We start from the raw sequence: 11132 nt of genomic DNA on the forward strand, positions 1-11132 counted from the left end.
TCAGACAAATATCTTTAATAAACATCGACGCAAAAATTCTCAACAAAATCTTAGCAAATCGCATACAAAAATATATTAAAAAGATAGTGCACCACGATCAAGTGGGTTTTATCCCAGGGATGCAAAGTTGGTTCAACATCTGGAAGTCAATAAATGTCATTCACCATATCAACAGACTTAAAGATAAGAATCACATGATTATTTCAATAGATGCAGAAAAAGCATTTGAAAAAAAAAAAAAACAGAATCCCTTCATGCTCAAAACACTAGAAAAAATTGGGAAAGTGGGAACATTCCTTAACATTTTAAAGGCCATCTGGAAGGACATTCTATCAGGAGAAGTGAAAGGCCCAGATCCGGTATTAATCTGGGCCCGAGGGTCTGTTTGTGTTTTCCCACAGGACGCACAATCGCCAATTTGGGTGCCGGAGAGATTGGACAAGGCGTCAACAGAGACCCAAAAACAGGAAGAAGATGAGGAGGCTTCTCCCGCTGATGGTGCTGGCGAATTCTTGCCAAGTTAATGGAGGAGACTCGTGTGAACTATGGGGGATAGTGAAGATGTGGCCCTCTCCTGTACCCCTTACCAACTCCTCTATTCTATATCCTCCTATTTTTACAACATTTGGCCACATTTCTGCAGTCCGCTGTTCTATGGGGAAAAGAATGGTTTGGGTTTTTGTCCAGGGGAGGTCTTTTGTGTGCTGTATCTGTCCTGTGCATATACAAAATGCATATACATCCACACAGAGAAACAGCCATTATTCGCCAAGCTCTCATCGCAATTGATGCTGGCCCATCCCCCCAAGTCTGGTTAAATATGCTGGACCGGTAGCCAATGACGGGTAAGATTCATGGGGAGCTCATACCAACCTAAGACAGGAAATGAAGGCTAGAGCCTCATTGTCCAATGACGGGTAAGGATGTTGCTCTGCCGTGGACAACCTAAGACAGGCAGAGTCCCTTTTATAAACAGAAAGGGGGAGTTGTGGGGGGCGAAACCCGGGGCCCAGGGTTACGCCACATGCATCTAATGATGGTAACTGGCAGAGAGCAAACGGCATCCTGATTATGCCGGGAGAAAGGCAGGAAGCATTTACAATTGGCTGTATGATAATCAGTTCAGCCGCCTAGCGCGTGGACAGATATACTTTACATGTATGCTTGAGCGAGTGATCGCTTGACCTTTAACAGGATTGGATGGACATATCTGGTTACAATTGCTTATGCATGAGACTTCTCATATATTGAGGGTGTTATCTGAATAAATGGAAAGCTGCTTGATGAACTTCGGAAGAGTACATGTCTTTTGTCCCGCTGGTCGGGCCGAAAGAGCAAGCAGAGGCGTGAGCCACTTGGAGCAACCTGGGCTGGAAGCAACCATTTTCCGTAAGAGGAACCTGGAAATCCCACCAGAAAACTCTTAGAACTCATAAGTGAATTCAGTAAAGTAACAGGTTATAAGATCAATGCTCATAAATCCAATGCATTTTTATACATAAGTGATGAATCTTCAGAAACAGAAATTAGGAAAACTACACCATTCACAATAGCCTCGAAAAAAATAAAATACTTGGGAATCAATCTAACAAAAGAGGTGAAAGACATCTACAGTGAGAACTACAGAACACTAAAGAAAGAAATTAAAGAAAACATTAGAAGATGGAAAGATCTCCCATGTTCTTGGATAGGAAGAATTAATATTGTCAAAATGGCCATACTACCTAAAGTGCTATACAGATTCAATGCAATTCCAATTAAAATCCCAATGGTGTACCTTACAGAAATAGAGCAAGCAATTATGAAATTCATCTGGAAGAATAAAAAACCCAGAATAGCTTAAGCAATCCTCGGTAGAAAGAGCAAAGCAGGGGGTATTGCAAAACCAGATCTTCAGTTCTATTACAAAGCAATAGTAACAAAAACGGCATGATGTTGGTACCAAAATAGACAGGTATATCAATGGTACAGAATAGAGGACATGGACACAAACCCAAATAAATACAATTTTCTCATACTAGACAAAAGTGCCAAAAATATGCAATGGAGAAAAAGTAGCCTCTTCAACAAATGGTGCTGGGAAAACTGGAAATCCATATGCAACAGAATGAAATTAAACCGCTATCTCTCACCCTGCACAAAACTCAACTCAGAATGGATCAAGGACCTTGGAATCAGACCAGAGACCCTGCCTCTTATAGAAGAAAAAGTAGGTCCAAATCTTCAACTTGTTTGCTCAGGATCACACTTCCTTAACAGGACTCTCATAGCACAAGAAATAAAAGCAAGAATCAACAACTGGGATAGATTCAAACTAAAAATCTTTCTCTAAGCAAAGGAAACTATCAGTAATGTGAAGAGAGAGCCTACAGAGTGGGAGAAAATCTTTGCCACTCATACTTCAGATAGAGCGCTAATTTCCAGAATATATAAAGAACTCAAAAAGCTCTACACCAAGAATACAAATAATCCAATCAACAAATGGGCTAAGGACATGAACAGACACTTCACAGAAGAAGATTTACAAGCAATCAACAAATATATGAAAAATTGTTCAACATCTCTAATAATAAGAGATATGCAAATCAAAACTGCCCTAAGATTCCATCTTACCCCAATTAGATTGGCAATTATCAAGAACACAAGCAACAATAGGTGTTGGCGAGGATGTGGGGGAAAAGGTATACTCATACGTTGCTGGTGGGTTTGCAAATTAGTGCAGCCACTCTGGAAAGCAGTATGGAGATTCCTAAGAAAGCTTGGAATGGAACCACCATTTGACCCAGCTATTCCAATCCTTGGCCTATTCCCAAAGGATTTAAAATCAGCATACTAAAGGGATACAGCCACATCAATGTTCATAGCTGCTCAATTCACCATAGCCAGATTGTGGAACCAACCTAGATGCCCTTCAGTTGTTGAAAGGATAAAGAAACTGTGGCATATATATATATATATATATATATATATATATATATATATATATACAATGGAATATTACTCCACCATGAAGAATGATAAAATTATGGCATTTGCAGGAAAATGGATGAAATTGGAGAATATCATGCTAAGTGATATAAGCCAAGCTCAAAAAACTAAAGGACGAATGATCTCGCTGATAAGCGGATGAGGACATATAATGGGGGGTAGGAGGGGGTAGCGGTAGGGTTAGGGTTAGGTTTGGGGTTAAGGATAAGGAGGGTGGTAAGAATGGAGGAAGGAAGCACTGTACAGAGGGGAAAGAGGAGTGGGATGGGTGGGGGGGGGAAGGAAAAAATAACACAATGAATCAAACAACTATGCCCTATGTAAATTTATGATTACACAAATGGTATGCCTTGACTCCATGTACAAATAGAGAAACAACATGTATCCCATTTGTTTAAATAATAAAATATATATATATATATATATATATATATATATATATATATATTAAAAAGATAGTGCACCATGACTAAGTGGGTTTTATCCCAGGGATGCAAGGTTGGTTCAACATCTGGAAATCAATAAATGTCATTCACCAAATCAATAGACTTAAAGTCAAGAATCACATAATTATTTCAATAGATGCAGAAAAAGCATTTGATAAAATACAGCACCCCTTCATGCTCAAAACACTAGAAAAAATAGGGATAGTGGGAACACTCCTTAACATTGGCCATCTATGCTAAGCCCATGGCCAATATCATTCTAAATGGTGAAAAACTGAAAGCATTCCCCCTAAAAACTGGAACGAGGCAGGGATGCCCTCTTTCACCACTTCTATTCAATATCATTCTTTAGACTCTAGCCAGAGAAATTAGACAAACCATAGAAATTAAACAGGTACGAATAGGAAAAGAAGAACTCAAACTATCCCTGTTCGCTGATGACATGATTATATATTTAGAGGAACCTGGATATTCCACCAGAAAACTTTTAGAACTCCTAACTGAATTCAGTAAAGTAACAGGTTACAAGATCAATGCTCATAAATCCAATGCATTTTTATACATAAGTGATGAATCTTCAGAAAGAGAATTTAGGAAAACTACCCCTTTTACAATAGCCTCGAAAAAAATAAAAAACTTGGGAATCAATCTAACAAAAGAGGTGAAAGACCTCTACAATGAGAACTACAGAACACTAAAGAAAGAAATTAAAGAAAACATTAGAAGATGGAAAGATCTCCCATGTTCTTGGATAGGAAGAATTAATATTGTCAAAATGGCCATACTACCTAAAGTGCTATCCAGATTCAATGAAATTCCAATTAAAATCCCAATGATGTACCTTACAGAAATAGAGCAAGCAATTATGAAAGTCATCTGGAAGAATAAAAAACCCAGAATAGCTTAAGCAATCCTTAGCAGGAAGAGTGAAACGGGGTATCGCCATACCAGAACTTCAACTATACTACAAAGCAATAGTAAGAACAACGGCATGGTATTGGCACCAAAATAGACAGGTAGATTAATGGTACAGAATAGAGGACATGGACACAAACCCAAATAAATACAATTTTCTCATACTAGACAAAGGTGCCAAAAATATGCAATGGAGAAAAGATAGCCTCTTCAACGAATGGTGCTGGGAAAACTGGAAATCCATATGCAACAGAATGAAACTAAACCCCTATTTCTCACCCTGCACAAAACTCAACTCAAAATGGATCAAGGACCTCAGAATCAGACCAGAGACCCTGCAGATTACAGAAAAAAAGTAGGTCCGAATCTTCAACTTGTTTGCTTAGGATCAGACATCCTTAACAGGACTCCCATAGCACAAGAAATAAAAGCAAGAATCAATAACTGGGATAGATTCAAACTAAAAAGCTTTCTCTCAGCAAAGGAATCTATCAGCAATGTGAAGAGAGAGCCTACAGAGTGGGAGAAAATCTTTGCCACTCATACTTCAGATGGAGTGCTAATTTCCAGAATATATAAAGAACTCAAAAAAATCTACAAAAAGAATACAAATAATCCAATCGACAAATGGGCTAAGGAAATGAACAGACACTTCACAGAAGAAGATCTACAAGCAATCGACAGACATGAAAAAATGTTCAACATCTCTAGTAATAAGAGAAATGCAAATCAAAACTACCCTAAGATTCCATCTCACCCCAATTAGAATGGTGATTATCAAGAACACAAGCAACAATAGGTGTTGGTGAGGATGTGGGGAAAAAAGTACATTCATACATACATTCATACATTACTGGTGGGGTTGCAAATTAGTGCAGCCACTCTGGAAAGCAGTGTGGAGAGTCCTTAGAAAGCTTGGAATTGAACCACCATTTGACCCAGCTATTCCACTCCTTGGACTATACCCAAAGGACTTAAAATCATCATGCTACAGAGATACAGCCACATCAATGGTCATAGCTGCTCAATTCACAATAGCCAGATTGTGGAACCAACCTAGATGCCCTTCAATTGATGAATGGATAAAGAAACTGTGGTATATATATATATATACAATGGAATATTACTCAGCCATAAAGAATGATAAAATTATGGCATTTGCAGGCAAATGGATGAAATTGAGGAGTATCATGTTAAGTGAGGTAAGCCAATCTCAAAAAGCGGGAGAACAAATGATCTCACTGGTAAGCGGATGATGACACATAATGGGGTGTGGGATTGATTAGTGTTAGGGTTAGAGTTAGGGTTAGTGTTAGGGTTAGGGAGGGGGCAAGAGTGAAGGAAGGAAGAACTGTATACAGGGAAAAGAGGGGTGGGAGTGGTGGGGGAAAGGGAAACATAACAGAATGAATCAAACAATTTTATAATTACAAAAATGGTATGCCTTAACTCCATGTACAAATAGGGAAACAACATGTGTTCTATTTGTTTACAATAAAAAAATAAATAAAATAAATAAACTTATCATTTAATGTTCTATTATAAGACCTGTCATCAATAGGGTATATGTAAAATTTGTTAAAGTGAGATAAAAAAATTTTTAAATGTAAACGTACTTTTAAAAGTTAGTGAGAGTCTGATTTGTTTAAAGGTTAATATGAAACATGAAAGCATTTTGCTACTTTGGCATACAAAAGAAAAGTTAACAGCTCTCTCAGCCTTTCTTTAATTCATATTTTACATATAATGTTAAATTGTGCTAATGTTCATATATACTCAGGAATCAATATATGTAAACTTCTTAAAATGACATTTAGGAGAGAGTGTAATGCACAGTAGCAAAAATGGGACAACAGTGACTGAGATTGGGGTCTCTGAACTCATGACTGTGGTGTGCCTGGTGCCTGGGAGTGTTCTTATGCAGGGCACAAGATGTCTAACTGCTGTGGCAGTACCCTGCCTGGGGAGGCTCTATATAGGAGTCCTATCAGCTCTGACATTGATCTCAGGCACACAGCTCTTGGGCAGGAAGGAATTCTTTTGCTAGATAACAAGTGTTTCATCAGCTCCCTTCTCTGGTTCCTGCCCACCTTACAGTAACTTTGGACAGTGGACTTCCTCGAGAGCTACACAGAGCTCCTAACATTGCACTTTGCAGCTGTGAAAAACATTACGTAGATGTCCTAGTTTCTGTAAATTTCCTGAAAACAAAGAATAATGCTTACATACATATATAAAGACTGCTGACATAACTCTTTAGATCTGCATCTCCATCAGAGAACAGAGCTCCGTCTGATCTCAGCTTAATCTTCAAAATCTGTGTTTATAAAACTTTATTTTCTAATACTGCTTTGCCCCTCATTGAACTTGAGAATTTGGTCATGCTGGTCATGGCAAAAGAGGAAAAAATTACTTCAGGATTAGAACATTTTACCTAAGATTTGTGAAAAGCCCCGCCTTACCTGAGATGAGGCTCTGCCTCACAACCTTGCTGCACGTTAGAATGGCTCCAAAGTAAGCCAGACTTTAACTCATTTAAAGTTGTGTTCAAAAGTTTGATGTTTGTTGTAAAGATTACTGTGATCTCAAACAGGGGATATAATGAATAACTCAGCCAAAAATCAAGATAGCTATTACACAAACTGAATGTTTTACTGTTGGTGATTCCATTTTGTATTTTCCTTGTAAACCCTAATTGTTGCCTGATTAATGTTTTGCAGAAGTACTACTTCAAAAGCAAACATCGTAAATTAACTTGAAATAGTAAGCCATCACAGATAATGTAGACCCCATTAGATAAAAGGGGGTAAATAACTATAAAGTCATAGACATTGAAATTAAAGCCCAGCACTCTTACTTTATGACTGGTGAGACTGGCTTGCTGGATGGTTAAGATAAAACTTTGAGATTGAAATTAAATACAGAGGCCAAGAAAAACCAGTATCTTGCCCTCAGTCAGCCTGATTCCAGGGAATAAGAGGACTTTTCTAAGGAGCTTTAAAACTCTGGGTCACATAACCTCTTGATCACGGAGATTGATGAGGTCACTAGAGGTTGAAAAGCCAATCAGTGCACCTGCTGCAGAGGAGGGTCAAGGAAAAAGGGAGACATCCCCAGTGTTTTCAAGGGAAGCCACCACATCGAGGAGACCCTGCCTAACAGACGGCACTAAAGCTAAGAAGCTGCTCTTAAGTTCTCTATGAGTGACCCCTGTGGGAACTCAGCTGACTCTTTAACAGACAGGAACAGGTCACTTTGACCAGCTTGATCTTAGACACATAGCAAAACAGTTAAGCCCAAAATATAGCCATTCTTGGGCATTTAAAAGAAATAATAGTTAAATGTAACTTAAGATGTACACTTGTGTTAGCCCACTAGAATAAAGACTGGAAGCTACAAAAGAGATATTCTTAGGCAAATGTGCCTAATAACTATCAAGAGAAACTGCCAGAGTCAGAAGTTTTTAGTCAGTTTAAGGCCTATAGACACAGGTAGGCTTAATCTATGTTTACTACTAACAGAAGCCTAGAGATCTCTACTAAATGTTGTGTTTACATTCCTGATAACCTGGACAATGTTAAAGTTCCCAAATAAAGGCCTTGTCCTCTCTAGCCTTTGCCAGGCCTTGTTATGGGAACAACTTCTCAGTTCTTCCACCCCCTGGTGAGGAATTATTGACTTCTGTCATCTTTATGATATTCATTGGCATGTTCCAGATTCTGCAACATTTATATTGTATCAATCTCATTTCAGTACTCATGTCTTTTTGTTCTTTTCTCATAGAAGCACTCATGCCCAGATGCCTTTACAACCGGCTCTTCCCCAACCAGACTTCTACCATGGACCCCTCGATTGACCCGATTTCTAAAAAGGGAACACCAAACTGCTTGCCCCACGCTGCCCTCTTCCAGCTCTAAGAAGCCAGAGCAGTCATCATCCCCTTTTCCCTACAGCAGTAAAGGAGTTCCTAAAACTAGAAGGGGGAATGAAGCCAGAATTGGGGACAGGCAGTTAGTGTAGAAATAGAGGAGCAGTCAAATCGAGGAAATGAAGTCCATGAAAGCCATGTGCTTCTGGAAGTCTGAAAGTTGAAGACTGCCCCTGGGAGAATGGACTTTTTACATCTCACCTGCAAAACCAGGCCTAGTCACATAGGCAAGAAGGAGAGATAAGGGGGGAAAGAACTGGAGATCAAAATATCTTCTTATAAAAACATAAACAGGGGAATATAATGTAATATAAAGCTGCTCCCCTACCCTTTACTTTGCAGTCATTTTCCCCGCCTCCCAACTTCTTGTCAGTCTGTGAACATCCTAGCTAGCTATTGGTTCATCAGTCAGCTTGCAAGTATCCCTCTCCATTATTGGTCCCCTGTTAGCCCAGCAGAATTCAACTGCTTAAGGATAGCTTCCCTGCCATCTTTTCTCATGCTTTCTCTCTCCTACTCACTTTCTTTCTCTTTCCTCCTCACTTTTCACACTCTCTCTTGCGCGTACCCTTTCTCTTTTCCTCTCATTTTCTCTCTCACCCTGCAGGGAGACACTCTGTTTGCTTAATAAACCCTCTTACGTCAATTCCAGTGTCTGGCGTGGTTTCCTGGGTTCTTATACTATTCAACCTTTAAAAACAAAGAACTTCTGGTGTTGTGACAACATGGATGAACATGGAGAACATTATCTTAAGTGAAACAAACCAAGCATTAGAAGAAAAATACCTCGTGATCTCATTTACATGTGGAGTCTAAAAAAAGTCAAACTCAGAAGCAGAGAACAGAATATGGTAGTTACCAGGGGCTGAAGAGGAGAGAGCAATGGATTGGGGGATGTTGGCTAAAGGATACAAAATTTCAATTAGGAAGAATAAGTTCAAGAGCTCTTTCATACAAGGTGTTGACTATAGTTAATAGCAACATATTGTATACTTGAAAATAGCTGAGAGATTTTAATTCTTCTCGGACACACAAAAAATAAATATGAAGAAATGCATATGTTAATTATCTTAATATGGCCATTCTACAATGTGTATGTATATATATATATATATCTCAAAATAAGTTGTACATCATAAATATATATAATCGAATTTAATATGCCCACAAAAAGACTTATGCAAGAATTTCTATAGCCACGTCACTGATAATAGCAAGAACTAAAATCAACCCAAGTATTCATGAATTGAGTGGCAGTGATATTCAATAGTGGAATATCAGCAATAAAAAGGAATGAATTACCAATACATGCAATAATGTAGCTAAATCTAGGGGGGGAAAAAAGAGCTCGAATGAAAAGAAGCCTTCTACAAAAAAAGTACATGCTGAATAATTCCATTTATATGAATTTTTTAGAACAGGTAAAACTCATAAATCATATGAAGAAAATCAGCACAGTGGTTGAGTGGGTTAGGGAGGGGATTGACTGCAAGAGTCATGCTGGTGAATTAGCATCTGCATAGGGGAATAGGGAAGAACAGAGTTACTTTAGGTAGAGGGGAGTAAAGGGAGGGAAAGGGGCACGGGGGTAGGAAGGACAGTAGAGTGAGACAGACATTATTACCTCATGTACATATATGACTGCATGACCCACGTGATCCTACAACACAATCAGAAAAATGAGAACTTATACTCCATTTATGTATGACTGATCAAAATGTATAAATGCTTTCTATTGTCATGTACAACTAATTAGAACAAGTTAAAATTTTTTTAAAAAAATTGATGACTATAATGTACTTTGAATACACAAAAATAAGATGGATTGATGAACAGAGAGAAAGATATAGAGAGAAGATGTGTAGCATAATGGTATACCAAAGAGTGGTACCTTAAGATCATCCTTCTTGCTTCTTCCCAGAAAACCCTTACTCCCACCCCACCAGAGACAAGTACCACAGTGAAATATTGTGATGGAAAGAATAATGGCTGCCCAAAATGTCTACATCCCAATCCCCAGAACCTGTGAACATTGTATCACATGGCAAAAAGGGAACTGAGTTTGCAGATGAAATTGGATTGGCTAAATCAAATGACCTTGAGCTGGGAAGATCAGCCTGAATTACCCAGGTAGGCTCGGTGTTATCACAAAGTCCTTAAAAAGTAGACTAGAAGGGCAGAAGAGGAGAATCAGAGGGAACGAAGCTTTAGAAAAAGGATCAGAGAGAGGCAGCATTCCTGGCTTTGAAGCGGGAGGAAAGAGAGCAGGAGCCAAGGATGGCTGGCAGCCTGCAGAGGCCAGAGGCAGGCAACACGTTGGTAAAGGTTTATTTTTGTAATAATAAACAGTGTTGGTAGGGCCTAGTTAAGATTCATTTTCCTGTACTCCTACTGGGTGTGAAAAATATTTGAAACTGCTAAAATATAATTTGTTAAAAATAAGGGTTTTCAACAAGTTCATTCTCTGTGAACTGGAAATTCCACTTTCAGAGATTATTTCATAGGAAGATGTGAAGAAATCTTATGTATATTTATTGAAGTACTGTTTGTAATTCAAAACACTGGTAACAGTTCAAATATTTAACAATGGAAGCACGACTGTACCTCTCATAAAATGGAAAACTACATGGTCCTATTCTGAAAGTAAACTTTTTGACCATTCACTTAGTGACATGATACTGTCAAGTGAAAAGCAGGATATAAAACCATAATTATTGTGATTTCAGTTTTGTTTAAAATTCTGTGTGAACATAACATATGTTTGAGAGATTGTAGGCCTAATTCTAAGTGGTGGTTATCTCTGGGTGGTGAACTCAGAGGTTCTTTTTCTGTTCTTTTCCATACTTTAGGCAACA

General features: G+C 38.5%; 1 protein-coding gene across 2 annotated transcripts in view; it reads left to right on the plus strand.

Moving 5' to 3' along the window:
- Window positions 1-10795, plus strand: part of LOC306667408 (cadherin-related family member 3-like) — a 637878-nt gene extending 627083 nt beyond the window's left edge. For both annotated transcript variants that reach the window (XM_079150011.1, XM_079150012.1), the window contains one exon: window positions 10782-10795. The gene's annotated coding sequence lies outside the window, so the exon portion shown is untranslated. The remainder of the gene's footprint in view (window positions 1-10781) is intronic.
- The last annotated feature ends 337 nt before the right edge of the window (window positions 10796-11132 follow it).

The sequence above is a fragment of the Sciurus vulgaris genome (genome assembly GCF_902686455.1).
Source record: "Sciurus vulgaris genome assembly, chromosome: 8".
NCBI classification, from domain to species: Eukaryota; Metazoa; Chordata; class Mammalia; order Rodentia; family Sciuridae; genus Sciurus; species Sciurus vulgaris.